General features: G+C 43.7%; 1 protein-coding gene and 1 long non-coding RNA gene across 2 annotated transcripts in view; both read right to left on the bottom strand.

Annotated features, from left to right (window-relative positions):
• MESR6 (misexpression suppressor of ras 6) overlaps window positions 1–14,477 on the bottom strand; it is a 517,920-nt gene that overhangs the window by 381,069 nt on the left and 122,374 nt on the right. The gene's annotated exons all lie outside the window — the stretch shown is intronic.
• LOC113463903 (uncharacterized) overlaps window positions 1–14,477 on the bottom strand; it is a 57,475-nt gene that overhangs the window by 37,441 nt on the left and 5,557 nt on the right. Inside the window, exon 2 of the long non-coding RNA XR_003388753.1 lies at window positions 10,750–10,807. This is a non-coding gene — a long non-coding RNA (uncharacterized LOC113463903). The remainder of the gene's footprint in view (window positions 1–10,749; window positions 10,808–14,477) is intronic.

Raw genomic sequence — 14,477 nt, 5'->3', positions numbered from 1 at the left:
ACCTTTCACGATGTCAGTAAGAAAATGATACGAGTTCCGTGTTGTTTCGGCACGAACGTTAAATATATAATTTATTTCTTGAGATTAAGACGTCGTTCTTTATAAACGGTATATGAAATGGATTCGTGGGAGTATGAAGGAGAGTGCGTGATGCGAAATTTACACGTTCGGCTAAACGCTGGAAACGACGCTGCGAGACATTATTCCCGCGGCCAGAGAGTTCCTTTTAGCTTAGGTAGAAAGTAAAACGATTCCGCAACTTCTTGGCGCGGAGGAAATAGTCGAGGCAGCCGTTACGACAAAAAGCATTCCGCGACCCTGCGATACGCGGCTGCCTCTGGAACGGAACGGGACAGCCCCGTAGGGCAACGAGCAGAACGAGAGAGGGCCATTTGTATTCATATGAAAATATTATCTCGCCGTGGCGCAGCGCGCGTCCCTGCCTCTTCAGGATCGCTATTGGGTTTGCATAGATACTTATGCATGAAGGTAACATTGCCCGCGCATTGTTATGCAACCCCGCTGCAGATCCTCAATATAGATCCTCGCGCTTCCATTCGGATTTTCAAGAGCCCCGTCCTTCGGAGGATTCATCGTACCAAGTTCCAGATCGAAACTCTTTTCATCCACGCCACGCAGCAGATTTACATTTTTCTACCCCCTCGAGGAGTAGACGGCTGAAAAATGTAAACGACTTTTCCGGAAACGAGAAACAACTCTCCCCCTCTTTTCTTCTTCAACGTCCACACGTTTCGAAACTAATTAATTCTAAAAACTTCGTAACATTCGATGATTGATTTCTTGAAAATTGCAATAACAGTGATGAAGAGATTGATCTCCCTTCGCAGGTAATAACATAAATAAGCGCGTGCGCTACTTGAAATTGATTTTCCCGAGAGAAAGAGAGAGATAAAAAGAAAGGGCAAGAGAAACAGAGAGAGAGAGAGAGAGAGTGCGTACACGCGTTTCAATCTCTGGGTCTGGTTAATTGAATAGCCGACCGATTCTCCCATTCGCAGATCCATAAATCTCGATGAAAATTACAGCGTGGCGTTCACCTACAGGTGAAGTTTCAATTCGAAACTTTCACGTGCAACGAGCCGAGCCAGGTTGATATTAAGATTTCGATCTGGCGCGCGGCTGCTCCTTTTGCGAGGCTCGCTTGCGTTCCACGCGCTTTTCCCGCCTATAACGCGATCGCGTTCTACCAGTTTCAACGATTTCAGATATAAGTTTAATTCCGCGGAGGAGAAGATCCTATCGGAGCAGCGCGTACAGGTGCAGCCCCAGCGAGCCGGTGCCTGTCGCAACGGCAAAACTGTAACTCCGTGACGAAGATGAAGTGGCGCTGGTTCATCTGCATAAAACAACACCGCTTCCAGCTCGTTGTCGTCGCGTGCAATCCGCGTACCAGACTGTGAACCGCAATCTCGTTCGCGACAGCGTTTCTAACGAGTTTTCCCCGGCTATCAAAGTATTAGGATATTTTTACGGATAACGCGAGTACCGTTCGCTCATCGAAAACACGATAAATCGTTGGAGAAAAGAATTTAAATCTCTCGTCCGTGATATTTCCTCGGCTCTCGCAATTGTTGTTTCGCACACTTTGCACAACATCCTGGTAGATTTTCGAAACGATCTGAACTTTGTGCAAAGGCTCGATGATTTATAATCCGCCAGTCGGCGCGGACTTTTAAAACTGATAAATGCTGGATAGTTTTTATAATTATGACAGGTAGTAGACCGTCGGGACTGCTTATCCCTGGTGAAGTGGAAAGCCGAGAGAGGTGAACGTCGTCTTTGAAGAATCCGTTCACCAGAAGAATGTCCGGCGCAAAACCCGTTCCTTTGTCCCCTGTCCGGGTTCCCTCGTTCCCGCGTCACGTCCGAGGCCGCGTCTTATTGACGTCGTTACTTTCCGCCGTCCCGGTGCGCAACACGGCAAGGTGTGATCGAATTTCCAGTTGTCGGAACGCGGAATTCCACTTTGATACTTCAACGTGACGTCGACTTAATCGCGTGCACGGACCCCGACCCCGGTTGCTGATAGAAGCTCGCCCTGTTCATTTACCTTTCAACGAGGGAGAAACGCCGCCGTCGCTGCCGCCTCTACCATGGCGTCGATGCGTGGGAGATGATTTTTAACAACTACCACTATACTCTTATAATTATCGTCTTCAATAAATTTTATTACCTTGTAATTATCTATAAATAGATAAAGTCCTGTTCTTATATTTAAGGTGGTTCTTTGCAGACTCCGAAGTTAATCGTATCAGAGAGATTACGCAAATAGTATTCAGCTAAATAATAATTATTATATTTATTTGTCAATTTGTAAGATAATGTATTTTTACTCCATTGCAAAAAATAATAATCTTAGTCTATAATGTAACATCTCTGTCCACCTATGATTTACATAGTTTCTAAAGTAAACTGATATCTGGGATTTGAAAAATAGACATTCTAGTACTTTTAAAACATTCGACTTCATAGACTTTCCTTTGGATTAGAAATTTCTTTCACAATTCGTAATTAATTTTAAACGAATTTATAGTTTACATTCTACTCGGTTCTCATAGATTTCAATAATAAAATACTGATTAACTACGGAATTATTTGGTTGGTTTGAGTAGCACTAAATATGTTCGTCATCGGATAATTTGCCATCTTTCACGACTATATCCTCTTTCTTCTGATTCATCAAACGTAATATTCCACCGCGTGGCACGGTCAATCAACTCCGGATAACAGCCAGCTTCGATTCCACGTTCGCTGCACAATAGACGAATGCACACGTATACGTATACCTGGATACGCGAGAGACGATAACATTTATTGAAAGCCCGTACGCCGCCGCTGCGCAATCAATAATTACGCGGGGCTGGATTAATGTACGCGCCCCAGCAAAACCACTCGTAGTTGTTTACAATGTGAATACTCCACGACTTCAACGTTTACATCTTGCACGAGCCGAGAAACAGGGGCCGAATAACGTAATGAGACTAACCGAACAATGAGAAGAGCAATGAAAATGATACAAGAACCTTTCCCATATTTTATTGTAATTATTCGACTCGGAATAAAAATGATTTAGACGCAAATTGAAATTTCATTAATAATTTAAAAAATGGCAACGGCGGAGCGAATGAATTTCTAAGATGTTAAAAACGACTCGATTTTTCATATATTTCGGGCAAATCCGGTGTAGGGCAAGAATGGGAAGATGTTGGACGCGGGGCGGGGTAGAAGTATCCAAGCGAGAGTATGAGATTACATTACACCCGTGTGGTCTGGCGAAAGAAATTCAAGACGGCAATTTCGATTAAATTTAATCTTGCGCATGTTTCGAATCAGGCGCAATGAAACCAGAAGGGTGGCCGAGCGACCGGGCCGCGAGCTGTCTCTCTCGCCCGTGTAAGTCACCCGACGTGGACCTCAGATGAGGTTACCCTGCCTACGATCATCTTAAAAGGGCGGTCCTCCGTCAAAATCTACGGTTTCACATCGAACTTCCGATTAAATATTCACCGCGACCTACCGGCGACGTCGTTCCGATTTCTGTTAAAAATACTACCGCACGCCCACCCCTTTCACTTTCAGCTACCTCGCATTCTTCGATAAAAACGTTGGACGAAAATATTAAACATGTTTCATACGATTTAATGAAACAATGAAGTACGACAGTTAAATTCTAATTACAGTTTTTACGTAAAACCGCCATAGAATTTATTTAATTGACCGCGCGACTACGCTGGAGCACAAAAACTGAGCCGAAGGGGAGGAGGAAGTGTCCACGCGTGGACGCGTTCGGAGGCAGCCGGGTGCGTATCGATTCAAGTCGACGGCAATAAATTTGCGGGCGCAGCGGGCGGAGATAGCGGCGGTCACCTGGGTGCAAATGAATCGAAAGATACTCACGTCAAGTAAAAAACGACGTCGCCAGGGCATGAATCCACGGCGCAGCCTGCGCAACGCTATTCATTAGCCATCTGCGCTGCTAAATCCATAATGACAGGATAAACTAGCTGTTTACAGGTGATTACGCCAATTACCGGCGATACGGCGGGTTCCCGAGCGTGCATACGCGGCCCGTGTTTACATTTGACGCAATCCGACGCACACGCACGCGTAAACGACCAATGCATCCCGGTGCACCACGCCACCGCATCGTGCCGTGCCGTGCCGTGTTCGCGGCAATTTATTGCCAACGCACGGCATGGCTAATCGGCGGACAGCGGAGGGAAGATAGGTTTGACAGCGGTGACCAAAGACACGGGGCCGGATGCGAACAGCGGTCCCGGTTCACCCGTCCGTCTCCAGTCCTTCGCGCTTCGAAGCTCACCGGGCAGACGCTAATGAAATACTAACTGGACACCCCAATCGCGCCATTCAAGACAGCTTCATCCCCGGTTTATTTACTGATAATACTAGACGCGAGTATTTCAAATGCAATAATGATCGCTACTTTCAGATCTTAAGTTATTTCATATGTCGATACTTATTAATTTCTAATTGCATCTTAATATAAGAAAAAATGACTGGAAGGGATAATCTGTAGTCTGGCAACTTCTAAGTAAGTTTGTCTTTAGTTATCAAGGTAATACAGATCGGGATCTCGTAGCCACCCTGTACGCGCGGCTTAGCACGCTAATCTCGCGAGATTAAGTTGCCGCTTGACGTGTAACTTATTGCAACCCGTGCAACAGATGAGACCTTTGGGATGCAATAATTAACATTCCACCGCTAATTTAACTATGTATACTCTAACCAGCGAACGGTTAATTAATGACCTAATAAGCTGCCACAGAACACGGTGACACGGCAATTATACTGGCCAGTTAAATCTGGGTACAATGTGACCATCAAACAATGTAACGTTGCATCTTGAAACAGTACCTTAAGGATGTATTGGCTATACAGTCAATCCNAAAAAATGCGTTTCTAAAGTGCACAAACTTTTGGGATTGACTGTATAACCAATACATCCTTAATCAACCGTATGACGACAATAAACATTCATAATATATTAATGAATTATTCTTGTGTTATTAAAATATTTTTTGACTAAGTGAATAGACGATTAAAATAAAGGATGGAATTTACTAAGATTGCTTCATTAGATAATTAATGTATCATAAATTGGAAGACCTGCATAATTTACAGATGCAATACAACTGAATACACAGGAAACCAGTTAAACTATACAATTTCGAACAAACCGATTCTATTCCGATTTATCTTCTAATTTCACGACGATTAAAATAGCTGGGCGCGGAACCTGAGCACACGTAGCCGCGGCTAAATTGTAGCACAGCAATTATTATATTTCACGAGGGGGGAGGGGGGCCACGAGCGTTATTAACGCTACCGTGTGCACGCGAAGGCGTGGCGTCGAATTATGGTTCTTCGGTCGTGGAAAATAAACGGGCCACCCTCGTGATCCACGGGATCTCATGGTCGACTATAAATAATGAATCGCTGTCGATGATCATGTATCAAACAGATCTATAATTTTCTTCAGCATTTAATTACCGTCGACGATATTAATGCACACCAGCAATCCTTCTCTCTACGACGAGGGACGATGTTCGAATGGGACATCTCGATACGAATGACCGATGTGTTCATTAAACGTAGAGCGAGCTTGTTCATTTTGTCTCTCCGTTCCGTGAAAGAAGCTGGATAATTGAAGGTTAAAACGCCGCGAGCTCCCATTAAGTGGGAAGCGGTGACCAATCCTTGTTAACATACGAAACGATAAATCGAGAGAGAAAATTCATTGAACATCGTCATCAGGAACTGGTTATTGCTCCTCTTATTACGTAAGCAGATAATAATTAGAGTTATCAGTGAGGTATGAAAAGTAACTTCCTGTTCATCATTAAAAATTTTGTAGAAACTACATTGTTGCAATAGTAGCCGTTAATAACCGCTAAATAATACGTGTCAATTATGAAGAATGTGCAGGATGTGTGATATAAAAAATATAAAGGGACAATGTATCAAAAAACGTCGACGACAAGTGTCGAGTTAAGAACATCTTTTTTGTCTGACCAAGCACTGACCAATACCACTTAACTAGTCCGCTACAACATACACTCATTCGTTGAACCTGCAACACAGGTTTCCTTCCTAGACTTGTTATTTCCAGTGAAATCAACCGTTAAACAGCTGATTAAGAGAGATAGCAATGTTTGTTAAATTTATATCAGTCATTGAGACTATAGCATTACTATCATCTCGGTTCATCGCGCGAGGTCTATTCATTATCCGAATATGAAGTGTGAATATCTTCAAAAGCATTCGAGCTCGTGTTCTGCATGCTCATGACCACTGAATCATGTCACTCTGACGGCAAATGAGTGACGTTCCGTCATCAGACCGCGGGACTGTTCACGCAAAGGTCTTTGCACTTGCTCCGGTCGACACACAAGCTCGGTTGGACAGAGTTTCATGGCAAAAAGTATGAGGACGCGCCTTCATTGGCTTTAATGGGATAGCAAATAATAGGCTGACAGGAAATTTGCGTTTTCGAGTCTCGCGCGGGCGCGCGCCCGCGTGAAGAATCGCGAGGAGGAAAAGGGCGCGCAGGAAATTCTCTAAGCGAGATGCTCGTTCCCGTTGATTCAATAGAAACTATTTGCACTGCCATTAGACGGTATGGGCTCTCGCGCTTCGCGTCGGACGGCGCCGCGGCCTGTAAACACGCCGGGAGGACCGCGAGGAGGACGAGCGGAGGCCAAAAGGGGGAAGAGGAAAGAGGAACGAGCGAGGCTTAATGGCTCGCGCCGTTGCCAGACGGAGAGATACATACTCTAAATTATCGTTGCAACAGGCGTTTCATTACAATTGCTAATAAATGGCACGCGGCGATGCGACGCGGTTTATGCGCGTACGCGAACAAACCGTGCGGTTTCAAAAGACACGGCTGCGGCGACCACGTCTTCATTTCGTGTTTCATAAAGGACACGTGAGCTTCCGAGTTTATGCGAATAAATTATGCAAACGCTACAGGCCGAGCCTCTTGTCTTTTCGGTCGGACAATAAGAAAAAGTAGTAGCATTCCGCGAGTGTCGCCGGATAAAGGCCTCAGTTGTTTAACAATTCCTTGCCATAACTTAACACGTTTATCACGGTTCACACTCTTGTTATGAGAGTCAAAGTACAGTGAAATATTATTATCAACACTGGTTGTTATTCGAGCGTCGTTTACTCGATCACACGTTGTTTAAGCGTGCAATGCTATATTTATCTTTTTATAGAATACGTATGTTCTTTATCATTCAATTTTTTCAATGAGGATCTCTTAGATACTTTTTTAAGAACAGCGCGATAATAACGTGACTGCGCTCAGTGTTTGACTTGACCAGTCTGCACGAAGTGGCCGGGTAAACTTCCAGAAGCTGCTAAACGTTTGACTATTTAGTTTAGACTATTGCCAATGGCTACTGTCTGCCGTTGTATGAACTTTGCGTAGGAAGAAAACCTATTGACCAATCGAAAACATTCGATTCTTCGCTCTACTGCAATTTTCTTCCTCCATTATTTCTTACACACGTCCACGGTTTCTCGCATCAAGTAAACTTATTTTCGAAACTCTGTCTAAAATCCGTTCGCGCGAAATAACCGTTGCCCGTCTCGGAAGTTTCTGAAAATCGACCGGCCGTGTACCGATCGCCGACGATGGATCCGTTCAATTTCCGGCTTCCTCCTTCGGCGGTTGAAATTGCATTCACTCTCGAAGACGCTGCACACGCCATCCGTGCCTGTGAGGCACAATTTCCGTTCCACTTCCGGAAATGGACCCATTGTCGACGTAATCGGAAGACAACAATATCATCGACGATACGTATCTATCTCCCTTTTCTCTCCTCTTCTGCTACTATTTCTCCTCTTTTTAATTAATGATCATCGTTATTCTTCTCGTTTAACTCGAATCCTTCTTCCTTAATAAAGAAATTAAAGAAGAGTTATATGTATCCGTTTTACGAAATAAATCGTTGTAACGCAAGCCTGCTAATTTTCCCATGCGAGGAATCAGCCTCATTACTCTCAGATTCGGATCGCTTATTGGTTACATATATGTGGGTATGTAAATATCAAGAAACGCGAGGGACATTGCACGAGGCGGTTGGTATAATCGATGCCTCGGAATTTATGATCTTTAATAACGTCGTCTTGGCCAGGTGGTCGAAGCACTATCGCTGGGGAATTATCGGGATCGTCAACCGGCCTATCGTGACCGAACGAAAGCGGATTCGGTACTCGATGCTCGTTTTGCGTTTTGACCGGTTTCCAGCCCTCGATTCCCATTCCACGACTTGCTTATTTTGCTCCGATTCCTGCGCTACGATAAATAGTTACAGCTGATAGCACGTTGAGGCTTCCATGTAAGAAGCTGTACCATCGAACTACGTAAACCATGCACTGTTCAATGATATACACCGTACAACATTCAATAATATAGAACGTGTACTATTAAATTATGAAAACTACATGTATCCAATGATATATACTAACAGATAGAATTTATAATGGTTTAATCAAATATTTTCAGGATTCTAAGTACAACGGCCTAAACTATTTATTAATAAAAAAAAATATAGCGATATCTCGTACTGCGATTGAACTATTATATTAAAAAGGGATTCGTACCGCGATTGAAATATCAAGCACAACAGGCACGAGGCTTGCGAACAAGCTGCTCGTACTAAAATAGTAAATCAGGCTGCGTACGCGTGTACCGTGCGCGTACCGGCGTGTATTGTATTCATACGGCGCAACGGGTTACAAGCCCCGGGTAGGGCATACACGCGCGTACGGTGTACGGTTTGATGCATGCGAATACGTATCCGGATCATAGGTAAATTAGTGCGAGAATTAGTGTGAGAATTAGTGCGGTACGCTCACCGACACACGCTCGCGTTAAGAGAATGGCTGGCTCGTTGCATAACGTTAACCCCGCGTATCGTGACTTGTAAATGCGGTGTACGTACGCACGTATGAAGACCTTACGGAAAATGCAAACGTATCTCACTGAAAAATGAGGAATAAAAAAAAAACACACCTTCCGTTTTATGTATAATAATTTGCGATTTGAAAAAGCGGAATCATGTACGAAGGAAAATTGGGTATCACGTGTGTTGAGATAACAACAAGATTTAATCTCGAATATCTGCGGTGGGTTACAATCAAGAAAATGAAGCGTGCGTGAAATAGGACGGGTAATTTCAGTGATCCGACGATCAGACAGCGAATAAAGGCGCACGGAGGATTATCATCGGTTAAAAAATGGTGGAACCGGTGGATATTAATACGCGACATCCGTTCTGGCGTAGCGCGTAAGCGCAATACTTTCTTTAATTCAATCGCTCTTTCACGGCTTCTATTAGTCGCGAAATTAATTCCCGATAAAATCGTTCGCACGCCATTAAACGGAGCTGCGGTTCTTATAAATACCGCGGCAGTACTTACCGGGTACTTAACCGGCTATTTTAACATATTTTAATAGTCCGGTTGCTTAATATGCAAAGTAACGTGAAAACATTATGAAACGAGAGCAAAATGAAAGGAAAAACGAGCCTCACCGAGCGGAGGAGTGACCATAACGCGGGTATGTATGTACTCAGTGCCCACCGCGTTGGATATATGTATGCAGATGGATGCGTCCACCGCATATGGGAGCACCAACACAGCCAGGATTTCCTCGTGTTACGCATAAATGATATATGAATGCCATTACGAGCAGCGAATTCGCCGCAATGGCACTGTTATTCGTATCTAAGTATCAACTGTTCGATAATCCAATTAGATGCAGGTACGACAAGGATTGTAAAAAAAAAAACAATTCTACGTGAGAAATTATAATCGAAATTGCAAATAACGTGCGTATCCTGAGGATTTTTTCATAAGCTGTTCGAACGGTACTGACCATTAATCATTTCGGTAAATTACACTTATGCTGTTCGTTAGGCGGATGAATGAAAAATGCAACGCGGATCGAAGGAATTGGGACAAAAATAATTAGCATTCACATTACACCGAGGAACGTGTGTTTTTTTATGGAAGCATGAATTATTTAAACGATTTCACGTTGCGACTGTTGGACGCGAAGTCGTATATGAATATTGATCGCTGCGTAGGTGAGATTAAATAAAAAACATTCTTATAGAATATATGTATAGAATTCAGTTAAAAAATGCTTGAAATAAGATGACTGACGAATCGCTGATAGTATCGATATTTTCGTAATTATTATGGAAAACAGGATACGATTGGTAAAAATGTATGAGATTATTCTATGTGAGGAGATAAAATCTAAGTATACACCTTACGCGGAAGTGCGTACTCGATTGATGATAATACAGTTACAATTACGGTTTCGACCGCGGAATGATAAGCTGCGAACGGGCGAGCATTTAAATTAATAAGCAGTTTTGTATAACTGTTCACTGATTGTTGAATTAAGCGCGTATAAATTAAAAATATTTTTCATCTGGTTATTTTTATGGTTAACGCATAGGAAGGCAACCGTGGCACGTCGTTTCGTGAGTCAATGCGTATGCGGGATAAAGCGCTAATTGGTTTTCATTTATCTAACTGTACCTACACCGCGATTTTAAACGAACCGATTGAATTGAAAACGGATAACCACGTGTGGTCGCGTTTTTATTTTAAAATAAAATCTCTTCTCGTTCGTATTGTTTAACGAAGTAGTAAAATAACAAAAACGGTTTGTGTGTAACGTACGTGAAGACCTCAACGACCGTGTAGAACGAAATGGCCAAAGCGCGTCACTCAGGCTTACCTGAAATCAGAATTAAAATAAAACCACTTAGATTATCTGGTGAATAGCAAAAATATCTATTTCTTAATAGCATAATTAATCTTCGGTAAGAGGTTTACCTTAAAAATTTGTCGACGGGTCAGAATTAATCATTCATCGCGCTATTGATTAGACTTATTTATAGCATGAATAATACCGATAGGAAAAATCAAGCTCAAATAGTTATCTATCTCATGCGTAGAGTGGCTCATCCATCTAGCTTTGAAAAAAGTGTACAAAGGAATCTCGGGGGTCGCTAGGCGTGCCATTAACCCGTCACCCCGAGACACTTCCTCGGCCACCAATCACCATATCAAACTTCCTTGAGTCGAACGGGTCGAACTTTATTCGACGCGCGTAGATACGTTCCGCTGCGCGCTGTAACGCCAAGTCAGGCCAAGAATCCGAAAGGCCGAGAGCGATCGATATATTACCGCGGTCCGCGCGATCGTAAACGAGCCTCGCCGATAAATTGCCAGGCGTCCCGTCGACAATGTCGTCGTTACCGCGGGAACTCTAATTTAAACGCTATTAACCTTTGCCTGGTTCGACTTAACGATGACAGGCCCCGGGAAAGCGGATAGCCGGGGCATACGTAAGCGTGCATGCAACGCTCGGGGACGAGCACGGTGACAGTGATCGAGCCCCGAGCCGCGTGGAACACCTTTCGATAGCTATCGAGTGTTAACGAAGTCAATAGGGCGATGCCTGTCCTGAACAGGGACAGAACAATAACCGATCCGATCCCGATCCCTGGCGTGGGTTCCTACGTACGCTGACCGGTTGCTCTCCCGTCCAATGGGACGTCAGCGCGAGGAGCAGGTGCGACCGTGACTTGCCTTCTACCTATGTATGTACGTATAATTACGCCCGAGCGTGTCTCTGTAGCTCGATGCTACGTAAGCCTGTTCTCTATTCCGTTCCACATGCTCCCTTGTCTAGCCCGTCAACCCCCTCGTTCAGGCTGACCCGTAACAGTATACTGCATACTCGTACAAAAGGAGAGACACGTCGAATAGCCAATTCTAATGTTTTAGAGAGAGAAGAGAGGCACGATAAGAGAATAAAGACTCGAAGTATTTTTATTTAAGTATTCTGTTAAATTCTAGTAAGATCGATTGTGCCAGGGACTCTGGATTATGTTTGTACAACCTAACGTATGTATGAGCTTGCAATTAGCTAAGCGCACACTGCGTGCGGTCGGCTGATTTTCGTCTAACAGAAATTTGGACCTACGACCGTGGGAAACAAGTGCTAAGTCTCTTGTTCAAAATATCATTGGCAAGTATCATAATTTATAATGATTGGTACCCTCGTATTACCATACCAGTTTGAACAATTTCCGGGCGGTAAATCATTGTAAATCCCGATACGCGGGGCAACATTAGCGACGTTAACGGATGAAAAGTTATAACGTGGAGCCCGGGTGGAATTAATTAAACGGAACCGCGTGGTTATTGCCGGGTCGTCGTGTTTAGTGGGATGACATTCGACGACGTTAATGAATATCGTCGCGGCGGCGACGACCGGAGAAGAGCAACGAGACGCACGGCGTCGCGACGTTTCTTTTGCGTAACGGGAGGGGAGTCGGAAACAAATTGGACCGGCGGTCGTAAAGTGTCCGTTCTTCCACGATGCAGAAATAGAAAGAGGAGGAGAGCGCAAACGAAACTTCTCGTTGCAGATTTATGCGCGGCTGTAAATACGCAGCGAAGAACGGGTTGCGACGATCGACATAGGCGTACCTGTCCGAGGCCTGCGCCTCGGTCTTTTCTTATTGGGGATCGCGACAGGATACGAGAAATGATTGTGGACGGTGCACCGTATTATCCGAGAGCAACGATCCTCGCCTTTAATTCACCGTTTAATCGATAACGCGACCACTTATGCGACGGCCTTTTAATGACGCCATTAGTAAATTGTAGTGATTCGTTTCGCGTCACTCTTTTCCTTTACCGCTGTGTTATTGTCGAATACAGATTATAGGCAATATCTTCGTGTAACGCAATGATACAGTTGAAAAGATATAGAGGCTGCATAACAGTTACTAACTAAAAGATGACGATAGCTATTAATCCTGTATCACTCGACAATCCAAATGAAATAATTTTTAAAAAACTACATTGTTCAAATGTATTGTACTTAAAAATGAACACTCGTTTCGTTTCAATCATATTAATCATAATTAGCAGTAATTTTTTTTTTGTATAAATTACAATTATCGCTCGTACAAAGTACAGTCTACCGTCGATTAGCCGTATTTACGCGAATCGCACGAAATTTCATACTTCATTGAACGTTGCGAAATCGATTAGAACGCCGGCGATATAAACTGGCACGCTGTATTTTAGCCGCTACTTCCTTGGTACTAGTTAATTAAGTGCAAAGCAACAATTTCACGCGCTGACAATTTATCGTTATCGGTTACCACCACCGGTAGTCGAGTTACACGCGTATAAAGTAGTGGAAGAAGGGGTTAGGTAATCATCGAAGACGCGGCTCGGCTCTGATACCTGTGACAAGACGAGTTACCCGGCGAGATTGTAAGTTACAAGCGTTCTTTCAAGGATCAGTTTCCCGTGTCGTGAGAGATTTAAAAAAAAAATGCTGGAAAAAAATGATTCATATTCTTATTGGATGGAAACGACTACTATGTTTTGCTGTTGTATGTCAATAATTATAATCTACGCTCAGCGATGCGTAACACGATGTTGATATAAGAGTTATTATTCTAAGAGTTTAATGGAAAAAACAGATCCTCGACACTTTTTCCTCCAACATCCTCTACGTTCAACATCTTCCGATGTATATAATACCATTTATTATTTTAATCTCCGAGACTATCGCGTACAATACGAATAAAGGAGCCGTCTGTACACTTGTCCATTCAATATCTTTTATCTTGACCAACCAACGGTCTTCCGCGAGCGGTAATCAATTTCTGAGAAACCGAACGACTTCCTCCTTGGGGAAAGGATTGACCGCGAGAAAAGCGAAACTCTTTTCCTGATTCGTTCGAGGAGATAAGGAACCGGACTCGTTAACGATTCGTCCTCTCGGAGAATCGCTGCGAGGGAAGGAAGCGTTCTTGACGAGGTAATTATCGGGGCCGAGTCTCGCTCGTGTCAGCTCTAGGGGCAGGTTGCACGCGTGGATCCGCGACTACCATCGACCGCTACAAATTACAAGTTTTCGGGCTGGAACGACCGCGTCCTGGGCCCGGAGTCTTTGCATGAAAAATTACACGCCGTTTCGGAAGCGGCCCGCTTCCGGTTAACCCTGTCCGCATTCACGGCTGCACGCGTTCACGGACAATTTTCGTGCGTGCCTCGGCTCACCGAAGATGGTACCGGACGATAAGGTAAAATGGTGCCGACCAACTGGTTTTCCCAGTTTTCTTTTTCTCACTCGGCTACCTGATCTTGTTAGATCGCGCGTGTTCACGCGCTTCTCGCGAATCTAGTCCACGGATTCTCTTTACGAGTTCACCGCATGCTTAATCCCTTTGATTATCCAATCTGGTTCCAATCTGGTTCTTACAGACTTCGATAAGTGAGATAAGAATAATTTTGCAATATTTATATATAAGTGAAAATGAATTCGATTAGAATTAAATAATTTAATATGATCGCATGTATCATGAATTCCACCA

This window comes from Ceratina calcarata, unplaced genomic scaffold, assembly GCF_001652005.2.
Source record: "Ceratina calcarata isolate Rehan_Ccalc_2016 unplaced genomic scaffold, ASM165200v1 scaffold185.2, whole genome shotgun sequence".
Lineage (NCBI taxonomy): Eukaryota > Metazoa > Arthropoda > Insecta > Hymenoptera > Apidae > Ceratina > Ceratina calcarata.
The sequence above is the reverse complement of the archived record's forward strand: the minus strand, read 5'-3'. Positions and strand labels throughout refer to the sequence as shown.